Here is a 13,595-nt window from a genome sequence, read left to right as displayed (position 1 = left end):
TGCTCGCTGAAACTAGAGAAAGCCTGCGCACAACAACGAAGACCCAACACAGCCAAAACTAAATAAATAAATTAATTTTTTAAAAAGGGGGGGATATGTTCTTGTTTTTCTGGAGAGACAAGTTTTATTCCTGGAGCTGAAGCTTAGGGGAAAGCTTTTTGTTATTAAAATGCAGAGTGATCCGAGCCACCAGGAACTATGGGAGTTCGGTGCAGGCACCTCACCCAGCCTGGGGGGGGGTGCGGTTGTCAAGAAGTTTTCCTAAGGAGGAGACCTCTGAACAGAGACTTAAAGGATGAATAAGAGTGAAGAAGGTAAAGAGAGGGCTTCCCTGGTGGCGCAGTGGTTAAGAATCCGCCTGCCAATGCAAGGGATACGGGTTTAAGCCCTCATCTGGGAAGATCCCACATGCCATGGAGCAACTAAGCCCGTGCACCACAACTACTGAGCCTGTGAGCTACAACTACTGAAGCCTGTACTCCTAGAGCCCGTGCTCTGCAACAAGAGAAGCCACCGCAATGAGAAGCCCGCTCATCGCCAATAAGAGTAGCCCCCGCTGGCGGCAACTAGAGAAAGCCCGCGCAATGAAGACCCAACACAGCCAAAAATAAATAAATTTATTAAAAAAGAGAGAGCGGGGAGAGAGAAAAGTATTCTGGGCAGAGGGAAGAGAATGCAATGGCTTGGAGGCAAAAAAAGAGCTTGGGGCCTTGAGATATTTGAAAGGTACCTGTGGCTACAACGTGGAGTGTAAAGAGAGGAGGTGGGCAGTGATGGTGGAATGGTGCATGCAGGTGAGATCAAACCAGATCTGAAAGCCATGAAAGAAGTTTGGGCAATATCCTGGGAGCGCTGGGGAGCCATGGTAGAGTTTTGAGCAGGACAGGAACACAATATGTGCCTTAAAAAGATTTCTCTGGTTGCTATGTGGAGAGTGGATAACAGAGGTGAGACTGAAGGTCAGAGAACAGGAAGGAGGCTGGGGTGCAGATCTGGGTGTAAAAAAGAGATGCCTGGGCCAGAGAAGGGGCAATGGGGGTAAAGGAGAGGAGACAGATTGAAAAGATATTGAGGTTCACCCATACATCAACATATTAACATACTGATATGGATAAACAAACTGTGGTACACCCATACAATGAATAGTACTCAGTAAGAAAAAAGAATGAACTATTGATACACATACAACACAGATGAATCTCAAAATCATTATGCAGAATGAAAGAAGACAGACACAAAAGAGAATTACTATGTGATTTCAATTCCATGAAGTTCCAGAATGGGCAAGGCTAATCTACGGTGGGAAAAAAAAGTGCAAATGTCCTGAGGTGGAATTTGCCTGGTAAGTTCAGGGATCAGCAAGGAGACCAGTGTGGCTAGAGCAGAGGGATGGATGGGAAGATTGGGAGATGAGATCAGAGAGATGATGTGGGGAGGAAGTGGACAGTGGTGTGGGAAGATCATGCAGGGTGAGTTTTTTTAGGTTATGTGTTGGCTTTCACTCTGAGGGAGACAGAAACTTAGAAGGCTTTTGAGCAGGAAAATGACATCTGAGTTAGGTCTGAATGAAGTCCTCTTTCCCCACAGGTTGGAAAGAACTGGAAGCTCTCTCATTTACAAAACAAACCACCCAAACAAGATTTATTTTGCTCATGAATCTGCAATCTGGGCAGGGCTCAGTGGGGACAACTTATCTCTGCTTCACTTGGCATCAGCTGGGGCAGCTTAAAGACTGTCGGCAGGAATGATCTGATGCTTCCTCAGTCACATGCCTGGTGGTTGATGCTGCCTGTCAGCTGAGAGCTCACCTGGGGGCTGTGGCTGGAACATCTACATGTGACCTTTCCATGTAGCTGCTTGGGCTTCCTCACATCATGGCAGCCAAGCCCCAAGGGAGAGGGAGAGTGAGTGAGGAGACAGGCAGAAGCTGTGTCTCCTTTATGACCTAGCCCTGGGAGTCATGCAGTGTCACTTCTTTTCATCAAGGCAATTACAAAGTCCTGCCCAGTGGAGGGAAATAGACTCTACTTCTTTTTTTTAAAGTTAATTAATTAGGCTGCACTGGGTGTTAGTTGTGGCACAGGGGATCTTCGCTGCAGCATGCAGGATCTACTTCCCTGACCAGGGATTGAACCCGGGCCCCCTGCATTGGAAGCATGGAGTCTTAACCACTGGACTACCAGGGAAGTCCCCAGACTCTACTTCTTGATGGGAAAGGTCAAGCTTCCACAGGAAGAGCATGTGGAACTGGAAATATTACTGTGGCCATTTCGGAGAAATATCTGCCACACTCTTTATAGAACATCTTGGAGCTCTGCTATGAGCAGCACCGTGGAGGTAGAGTCTTAGGCTTTGGGATAGTGGAGAAAAAAATGCTTGATTTATTGACAGGGAAATAGGGTTCAGCAACAAAACCCCAGAACCAGGCACACACCCAATCTGACAAGTCAGCATCTCTGGCTACTGTTTTCTGTACATCTGCTCAGATATTTTAGTTGCTGATGTTCACCTCTGTAAGACTCACCCTCCCTACTGCCCAAGACTGGGGGGAATTGCTCCTAACCTCTCTATTGCTGCCTCTTGTGATCTGATTTTCTCTCTGCTCTCCCTTCCCCTGGCTCTGACTCCTCATAGTATGGGTTTATGAAGGTCAGCTGGCATTCCTGGAACACTGCCAGGGGCAGAAAATCCCTCCAGACTCAAGCCAAGGCCAACCTGGAATCAGATGATGGACGTAAGTAGGGCGAGGGTTCTGTGCCCAGTGCTGTTCTGCTTTGACTGGAACATCATGACAGCCCCACTAGGTGGGCTCCATTATTTTCCTATAGTTTAGTGGTTTCAATATATCGTTCTAGAGACAGCCTTTTGGCTCCATCACTTGCCAGCTGTGTGACCTTGACCATGTTATTTAACTTCTCTGTGGCTCAGAGAGTCATTTCTGAAAATTGCATTTAATAAAAAAATAATATACCCTGTGGTAGATTGGATTATTGTTTCCAAATCTCCACTCCCCTGCCAGCCAAGGGGCTCCATCCTGGAGGGTGGACAGACAAGGCTCAGACAGGCACGGCCACTACCCACATGTCCACATGCATACATGTCCATGTGCATTTTGACGTCACACACATAGGTGTCATGTCACAGGCTGCCATTAACACACAAGTCAGTAGCAACACGTGGATTCTGACAAATAGACGTGTCAGTACATACCACGGTCAAGATATATGTCTTGGCCTTAGGCATGCCTTGATGTGAGCCTGCTTGTGGATGTTAGCACGTGGATGCATGTTGTTGCACACACAGATAGTGACACATATCTGGGTTCTGTAAATAAGGGCACCTGTCATCAATAAAACATGTGAAACACACGCACGACTATAATTACACACATGTAAATGTCTCTTGCATGTCATGGTTCCCTATGCAGACGCTGATGTGTATGTTGGTGTAGATGCAGGTAACTGCCCCGCATCTGCACTGTGCCCGGAGTCCCCTGCTCGCGTGCTCAGCGCTTTGGCGCCCCCTGCAGGAGAATCTGTCGCCCGACTCTGGGAGGTCAGGAGGCCCCTCCCAGCGCCCTGAGTCCCCCACCTCACTGGCACATCCCTCCTTCAGGGTTCAGTGAGCAAGACTCAGTAGCTGGGGCAGTCCCGGGAAATGTATGTAAATCTGTAGGGCTTCTGGTATTTGGTGGCCAGGGCCAGGGAACCCAGATTCTTGCAATGCACTGTGCAGCCCAGACCAGAAGGGGTTTCCTGGGTTCCTGCCCGAGTTCGTAGGTGCAGGAAGAATCTGTTAAGGATCATCTTAGGTTACAGCGGCTCCAATTTTACATATAAACAGCAAAAATTTTACACTATTTTAATATACTCTGAATTTTCCAGGAAAGCAACTACATGTGAATCAAGGGAAGATCATACCCTGTTTGGGGCAAAAGTTGGTATTAGGAGTGCTCACCATGTCAGAGAATCATATCATCGACATCCTCCCTCTTTAGGGTATTTGAATCCCAGACAATCTAGCTGGTCACTCTGTTTTGGTTTCTCTCTTAATAGACATATGAATGTTTTTTATTTAGCCTTTATTTCAAAATGTCAAATATAAAGATAAAAATTTGACTGAATCTTGTCTTCTTCACCTTAAATCTAAACTTATAATTCATCAAAAGCAGGAACATCTGACCCTGTAGTGTCTGAGAACACTGACCTAATGGAACACTTCATATTTAATCACAGATTACAGGCTCACCATCAGTCATCCAAAATTCCAAGATGCAAATAGCTCTGAAAAGGAGAGATTGTTGTCTAGTGTACTTGACAGCAAAACCTGACCCGACCCGGGCCATTTTGGTAATCTATATTTATCCCACTGTGGTGGGATAAACAGCCCACATTTCACTGCGGAAATATTGATCTGTTTGATTCCAGGAGCCACCCTGAACCTAGCTGGGCTGACCTCATATATGCCATATACACAAACCACCTTTCTAAAAACCAAACACATGCTTCATTCCTAAACACACATGTCTAGTAAAGGATTGTAGAGTGTATTTTTCTTTTGTTTCTTTTCTAAACTACAGATAACGTATTGCAATAATTTTAAGTTAGAGATTATATGTACAAATAAGTTATGCTGTGCATGAATTTTGTTTCCTGGTAGTAAAAGGAATACTACAAAAATCTATTATTTTTAAAGGGGGTACTGGATTGGATAGATTTAAGATATATTATATTATATTATTTTATATTATATTACTAAGCCAGTGATTCCCAAGTATGGTCTGCACACCCTGGGAGTCTCTGAGATCCTTTCATGAGCTCCACAATGTCAAAACTATTCTCATAAGAATACTAAGATGTTATTGGCTTTCCTCTTCTTCCTACTATAAGGTAAAGTTTTCCAGAAGCTATGTGATGTCTGATGATATCATTGCTCTGATATTAACATGTAATGGATTTATCATTGCTACTTTTCAATGAATAAATAAATCTTTAAAAATTATCAGTTTAAATTTATATAAGGTAAATACGAATAACTACTCTGTGGTGTACTGGTGCCAGCCCTTACTGGCTTGGGAGAGTGAATTGTTAAATTTAGGATCATGTGTACCAGTTGTTAAAACTTTGATAGCATGAAATGGGCCATGGTGAAGTATTTACACCATAGAAACATTATATCATGGATTTTTTTCAGAAGGCTGGTTGAACAGTACACCATATTGTATATTACCCACACAAGCAAAGACTCTCTGGGGGTCCTCAACATTTTTTAAGAGTATAAAGACGCTCTGAGACCAAAGCATATGAGAACAAGTCGTCTACCTAAACTAAAAAACAATGAAGCCGTAACCTAAGCCTGACGCGCCGCCTGGTGGATGTGATGATATACACACTCAAACATACATACCTAAAAAGTGTGTGCGTGTGTGTTTGTGAAGAAATAGCTACAGGTAAAAGTCACATTGATTACATATTTTTAGTGTCTTGATATTACATAATAAGAACACCTTCAATTTAGTGAAATATTACATGCCAAGGAATGTTACAAGATTTCACATCATATCATTTAATCCTCACATCTATAAGATAAATATTATTACCTCGCTTTGGTTTCCAGATCCATTGAGAGTAAGTGGCTGACATAATGCCTCATCACCTCACCTTTGAATATTTTGTGCGTAATTACTGCAAACAAGGGCCCCTTTTCCTACATAACTACCTTCAATATCAGGAAATTCACATGATACATCACTACCTTTTAAGCCTCAGACTGCATTCAGGTTTCACAAATTGTCCCCCTTCATAACAACAGGGCCCAAGTCAGAACCACCTACTACATTTAATTGTCATGTCTTATTTGACTTTCATGGTCTTCACCCTTTTGAAGCTTGCAGGCCAATTATTATTTATTTTATTATTATTATTTTATTTTTTGGCTGCACTGCGCAGGATGTGGGATCTTAGTTCCCGGACCAGGAGTCAATCCCACGTCCCCTGAAGTGGAAGCACGGAGTCGTAACCACTGGACCACCAGGGAAGTCCCAGGCCAGTTATTTTGTAGAACATCCCTCGATTTGGGTTTGTCTGATGTTTTCTCGTCATTCACTACAGGATACACACCTCTGGCAGGAATGCCGCAGAAGGGATTCAGTCTTCTTATTGCATCCGTTCCAGTGACACGTGATTATGATTTGTCTCATTATCCATGAAATTAACTTTGATCACTTTTTAATAATTTGAGCCTATTAATACCTCTCACTTTACTTCACAGTGATATCACTGGGGAAAGGTGGGGAGGAGGGATAAATTAGGAGTTTGGGATTAACATATGCACACTACTAACTATAACATAAATAACCAACAAGGACCTACTGTATACTATAGGGAACTCTACTCAATATTCCTTTTTTTTAAAGATTTTTTTTGATGTGGACCATTTTTAAAGTCTTTATTGAATTTGTTACTATTTTATATTTGTTTCTATTTTATGTTTTGGTTTTTTGGCCTTGAGGCATGTGGGATCTCAGCTCCTCAACCAGGGATCGAACCCTCACCCTCTGCACTGGAAGGCAAAGTCTTAACCACTGGACCAGGGAAGTCCCTCAGTATTCTGTAATAACCTATATGGGAAAAGAATCTGGGGACTTCCCTGGTGGCACAGTGGATAAGACTCCACGCTCCCAATGCAGGGGGACCGGGTTCCATCCCTGGTCAGGGAACTAGATCCCACATGCATGCCGCAATTAAGAGTTCGCATGCCACAACTAAGGAGCCCGCCTGCCACAACTAAGGAGCCCTGGAGCTGCAACTAAGGAGCCCACCACAACTAAGACCCAGTGCAACCAAATAAATAAATAAATATTTTTTAAAAAAAGAAAGAAAAGAATCTGAAAAAGAATGGATATAAGTATATGTATAACTGAATCAGTTTGCCGTACGCCTGAAACAAACACAATATTCTAAATCAGCTATACTCCAACATAAAATAAAATTTAAATTAAAAAAATACAAAGATTAAAAAATGATATTACTTTCATACATTGGTGTGGAATGTCTATGCAAATTAAGTTCTTTCTTAAAAAGTCCTCCGTGTAAATCCAGGAGTAAAGACAGACAATTGTTACTTTATCTTCCATAGACAATACCACATAATACTCCCCTGAGGAAGATACTTACCAAATATTGTAAAATAGATCATACTCCTGGATGGGAAGAATTTCTTTTTAAAATGCTGCACTAGACGTAGAGAATGGACTTGAAGACACGGGGAGGGGGAAGGGTAAGCTGGGACGAAGTGAGAGAGTGGCATGGACATATATACACTACCAAGTGTAAAATAGATAGCTAGTGGGAAGTGGCTGCATCCCACAGGGAGATCAGCTCGGTGCTTTGTGACCACCTAGAGGGGTGGGATAGGGAGGGTGAGAGGGAGGGGATATGGGCATACATGTATACATATAGCTGATTCACTTTGTTACACAGCAGAAACTAACACAACAATGTAAAGCAATTATACTCCAATAAAGATGTTAAAAAAATTAAAATAAAAAATAAAATATCACTTCCTTGACAACATAAAAATAAAATAATAAAATGCTGCAATATATAAAAACATATCTAGTGCCATTCTAACCAGTTTTTCATACAATTTGAAAATAAATCTGTGAATTTTGGGGAAAAAATGTTCTCAAAGACAGGCAGAGAAGGTAGGATTGGGAAAATAGGCAAGAATGACTTGCAATGCTAATATCAAATCAAAGCATGGTGTAAATCTATGTTAATTAAAAGCAGGGTGATGATTCCACAGGTAAACAGATGCATATGAGGTAAGCCGAAGACAAATTAAAAGCTGGTTAATTTATATTTGTGTTTTTATTATGTGGTGAAGATAAAATTCAAATCAATGGAGATAAATGGAGTATTTTAAAATAGCATCTGACACGGCTACTAATTTTTTAAAAATTAGTTAGATGCCAACTTCACAGCCCTCATAAAATCATAAAGTGATAGGGGAAAGAATGGTATATAACAAAGAAGAGCCACAACATTATTAGAAAAAAATATAGACAAATAAGCTTAAACAGGTTGATAAGTAATGCCTTATAAAGGTATACAAGAGAAAGATTTACGAAGCAGATTCTATCCAAAGTAAGTATCTTCATGTTTTGTGTGTAGAACTGAAAAAATGATGAGGTCAATTGACATGTTATGAAATACTGTGGTTTTCTCTGTGAAAGAATAAAGTCAGAAATATGGATGGTTGAGGAAAGAATGCTGGGGCAGTGGATGAGAACTGAAGATGCCAGTACCAGATCTCTACTGGTTTCAAAAGACCATCCCTGGGCTTCCCTGGTGGCGCAGTGGTTGAGAGTCCGCCTGCCGATGCAGGGGACACGGGTTCGTGCCCAGGTCCGGAGCCATGGCCGCTGAGCCTGCGCATCTGGAGGCTATGCTCCGCAACGGGAGAGGTCACGACACTGAGAGGCCCGCATACCGCAAAAAAAAAAAAAAGGTGGAAACATCACAAATGTCCACCAAATGATGAATGGATAAAAAGATGTGGTATGCCCATACAATGAAATATTATTTCTCTTAAGAAATGAAGTGCCAATACATGCTGCAGCATGGATGAACCTTGAAAACATTGTGATGAGTGAACGAAGCCAGACACAAACCACCACATCTTTCATAATTTATATGAAAACTTCAAAGTAGGTGAATACATTGAGACAGAAAGCAGATCAGTGATTTATAAGGGCTGGGAGGACAGTGGAATGGGCAGTGATTGCTTAATGAGTATGAGATTTTCCTTTTGGGGTGATGAAAATATTCTTGTGATGGTTATACAACATCTTGAATGTACAAAATGTCACTGAACTGTACAATTTACAAGGGTTAAAATAGTAAATTTTACGTTAGGTGTATTTTTCCACACACATAAAAAAGAAAAGTAAAAACATTTGAATGGGGGGGTGGTGTGTGTCCAAAGAACAGAAGGAACTGTCCACACCTCTAGTGCTGACCAATTCAATCTGTTTCTGGAATGATACTTTCTCTGAGTATCTTCACTTTATAGTGTGATTTTGATTCCCAGCTGCTCGTGCAGAGCGAAGGTTGGTGTGGTTCACCTAAATCTGAAACCCTTGATCTGTTTGGTCCCAGAAACAACTCATTCCCTTCTCACTGAGTATCAGAAGCACAACTGGCTCTAATTCTCAAGTGTCTTCCTTGACAACAAAGCCACACACACACAAAAGCTGTGAAAAGTGCTCAAGAGAAGACGTCCAAGGTGCTATCAGGATATAATGAGGTTACAGACCACATCCTCAGAGTTCAGGGACATTTCATGAGGGCAACATTTAAACTGAAAGCTGCTGCGGGGGTGGTGCGTGGGCAGTGAATAGAATGCACGTGAAGAGAGTGGGGAGAGGGTCAGACGGAAACCATCATGCATGAACCCTGGAACTTGTGGATGTGGGGGACACAGACACTGGTGCTGAGGCACAGGAAGAGGGAAGAGAGTGGTGAGGCATACAGCTGAGGACTTGGCGGTTGAGCCATGGGAGACATTTTGGGTTGTAATAAGCAGTTATAATAAGTCGGGGTCAAAGGGGAACTATGAGGAATGGGCAGGACACTTGGCATCACTGCCCTCCACTGAGGGCCTCCTTGTCTGCAGAGGCTGGGAAGATTCAAACTGCCTTTCCCACATGGCCTTGCAGCTGGGATTCTGGATGTATTTGAAGCTCTGGGCATCACAGCCATGGAGTCACCAGGTGTTTCCCCAGCAGCAACCGTGAGTTTAGGCAATAGCTTTGAGGTGCTGAAAAGCTGTTAAGCAGAAACAAGGGCATCCAGATCCTGGATCACAGCTCAAGGGTGCTGTCCTGAGTATCATTCATGGAGACACAGCCTAGAGCCTGTTCCTCCAGCCGCTCCTATGACATGTAGGCTCTTTTTTTTTTTTTTGCGGTACGCAGGCCTCTCACTGTTGTGGCCTCTCCCGTTGCGGAGCACAGGCTCACAGGCTCCGGACGCGCAGGCTCAGCGGCCATGGCTCACGGGCCCAGCCACTCCGCGGCATGTGGGATCCTCCCGGACCGGGGCACAAACCCGCGTCCCCTGCATCAGCAGGCGGACTCTCAACCACTGCGCCACCAGGGAAGCCCGACATGTAGGCTCTTAACTCACTATATCACGTGGAGGATCCAACCAGGGCTGGGTCAAGCCAGATCATCCATTCTTTCATCACTTGAAGTCACTTCGCAGGGAGCAGGGGTCTGTTTCTGTAAAATCCCAGGGATATGGCTGGTGCAGAGGGTTGATGCAGCCTCCCCATCAGCCAGCAGAGGAGGAACCTCCTGGCTCTGGGGAGCCCCAGCCCCTTCTCCTGCATACCTGACCTTCTCTCCAGACACCTGAAAGTCTACCTCATTCCTGCTTGTTTCCTGGGAGGGGCTCCCTAAGGCCAGATGGAAATAACACCCAGATACTGCCAGGAGGAAGATCCAGTCTCTTTATTCCTGGGGCAACAAGGAAGCCAGTGGGGAATCCAGGGAGAGCAGGAACTGACACCATCGCCCTGGGCTTCACACCCAGGAGCCCAGCCCTGCCAGTCCCAAGAAGGGGCACATGGGAACGTTCACCTGGGTCTTCCCCAGGGCTGTCTATGAGCAGAGGCTGTCCTTCCTAGATGGGCTGGGCCAGGGATGTTCGGAGGCCCCCAGACTGGGGTTCAGGAGACCTGGGTTCTAGTCCAGCCTGAGTCACTGACCAGCAGTAAGACCTCGGGTCAGTGTCTTCCTCGGATTCAGGGAGCAGAATGAGAGAATAAAACAAATGGCTGTTTGAAGTCAGAAGTAGAACTTTCTCTAGCCATAAGTAGTGGCAGGTCTCGACACCAAATGATGGCTCAGTCGACACAGGCCACGTCCCTCCCAGATCTGGGCTCTCTTGCAGAAGACAGAGCTGTCCCCAGACAGGGAAGTCCCATGGTGGGCACAGTAGGATGGGAGTCTCTGAGGGGGCTGGTGGTAGGATTGGACAGGAGTTTGTCCAAAGGCTTTTTTGATACCTTGAGAAAGGGGCCAAGGCAGGATGTGAACCCAGGGCTATCTCATCCCAAAGTCTCAACGCTGTTCAATTAGTGGCTCTTGGTATCTACAGTTCTCAGAAATGGCACTGCTCTCCCACCAGCACCCAGGCCCCCCTACCCCGTCCTGATCTCCTTTCACTCTCCTGCCCTTTAGTGGCTCAGCTCCCCTGAGACACGAGGCTCCAGGGCCTGGAGTGCAGTCTGGGCTCGTCCCTCTTCAGAGACGGGACACTAACCCTGCCCTAGAAAACATCCTTTCTCCCTCACCCTGGTTGCTGTCCAGGCATCTACTGCACTCCAGAGTTAAGCAGAAGCAACCAGGCCTGGGTCTTGTCCTGCCTGGAGCCATCACAGGAAGTGAATGGAATCAAGGTAATGAGCAATGTGCCCCAACCTGTAAAACATGACGGGGCAGCTAAGTCTGTAGCACTCATCAAAGGAGGAATCCACCCTTGCCTTGAGCCTCCTCCATTCAAGATTTTGTTAACCAATAGGCTGCTGCTCTCTGGGAAAAAATAAATATTACATTATTATGTGGCTTCAACATCCTTGAGGGCAAGTTTCAGGACACAATGTTTAATTGTTGAAATCCATTCCCTAATCTATATATTTTCAATTAAAAAATAACATAGCTTATGACCAACTCAAGTGGTTATCTAACCTACTAAAATGTTGCAATCTGTTGTTTGGAGCTACTCAGCGGCTGCAGGAGAAAGGACACCAGAGACCAGAGGGTGATGTGGGGTTGGGAGGGGAGCATGCTGTATCCCTGCCCCCATGGGTAAAAAAAGCATTTAGGACTCTGGTAATTGCACAAATATTTCTGCTATAGCAGGACCCTCCCTGGACTCCTAACTCTAGTCTCAACCTTCCTGTCCACCCTCCTCCCAGCAGATACTGGGGTATTCACAGACACAAATCTGAATACTTTCCTTCTGTGCTCGGGACCCGGCCATGGTGCCCAGTGTCCTGAGGATAAAGTCCTGAGTCCTGGGGCTTCCCTGGTGGTGCAGTGGTTAAGAATCCGCCTGCCACTGCAGGGGACACGGGTTCGAGCCCTGGTACAGGAAGATCCCACATGCTGCGGAACAACTAAGCCCGTGTGCCACAAATACTGAGCCTGCGTGCCTAGAGCCTGTGCTCCACAACAAAGAGAAGCCACTGCAATGAGAAGCCCTCTCACCTCAACAAAGAGTAGCTCCTGCTCACCGCAACTTGAGAAAGCCCCCACACAGTTAGGACGACCCAACGCAGCCAAAAATAAATAAATAAAAATAAATAAATTTATTTTTTAAAAAAAGAATGGAACTGTCAGCTTACTACCAAGGGTAGATTTGAGGTCAAGTCCCAGTGATGTTTTTTTTTTTTTAAATTTACTTATTTTATTTTTGGCTGCGTTGAGTCTTTCTTTGTTGCTGTGCGCGGACTTTAGTTGTGGAGAGCGGGGGTTACTCTTCATTGCTGTGTGTGGGCTTCTCACTGCGGTCGCTTCTCTTGTTGCGGAGCACGGGCTCTAGGCGCATGGGCTTCAGTAGTTGTGGCACTCAGGCTCAGTAGTTGTGGCTCGCAGGCTCTAGAGCTCAGGCTCAGTAGTTGTGGCACACGGGCTTAGTTGCTCCACGGCACGCGGGATCTTCCCGGACCAGAGCTCGAACCCATGTCCCCCACATTGGCAGGCGGATTCTCAACCACTGTGCCACCAGGGAAGCCCCACCCCCACCCCAGTGATGCTTATGTGGCACTATGAGTCAGACATCTTCTAAGGGGTCGACCCATGAGTTAGATATGTTATAGTATCAGTCCCATTTTGCAAGTGGGGGAAACTGAAACCCAGAAAGGTTGTCACTTGCCCAAGCTCACACACTGGAATGTCACCAGAATTCAAACTCAGGCAGCCTGGCTCTGAATGAGGGCTCTGGACCGCTAGGCTCTACTATCTCCCATGTGGCAGCAAGGTGATTAGCCCTCTTCTGGCCTCAGTTTACTCAACTGTGAAATGGGCTTCCCATTAGTCACCTCTTCAGTTTGCTGCAAGGGTTAAATGACATCGGGCTTAGGTCCAGGAGAAACGTTTTTAAAATGGGCCCCTTTGTTTCTTCAGTTCCTTGCAGGAGGATGGGAGAAGAGGCCTGGCCGCCTGCCTCCCATGTTAAGTCCCGGTGAGTTGTCCAACGCTCCACTGAGAGGAGAGACAAAACAAGGCAGAGATCCAGACCCTGGGTCTTCCAGAAACCACGGGGAGAAGTGCCCAAGGGCCTGTGTGCCTCTCCTCACCCCCCACTCTCGGCTGGGTGAGGGGCCCCTTGGCTTTACCACGGTCTCCCCGCTCCGGACCGGACCACACCGCATCCTGTTGGGGCCCTGCCAGAGAAGGAAGCAGAGTCTGGGTTCCCACTGGGAAGTCCCACGGGGTGTGATGCAAGGCCTTCCCTGCCCCCCAGGCAGATAAAGGCGCAGAGCCAGCCTGGAGTTGCTAGCCATCTCCGCGCGCCCTGCCTGCC

This window comes from Mesoplodon bidens, assembly GCF_964165515.1.
Source record: "Mesoplodon bidens genome assembly, chromosome: 18".
Taxonomy (NCBI): Eukaryota; Metazoa; Chordata; class Mammalia; order Artiodactyla; family Ziphiidae; genus Mesoplodon; species Mesoplodon bidens.
The sequence above is the reverse complement of the archived record's forward strand: the minus strand, read 5'-3'. Positions refer to the sequence as shown.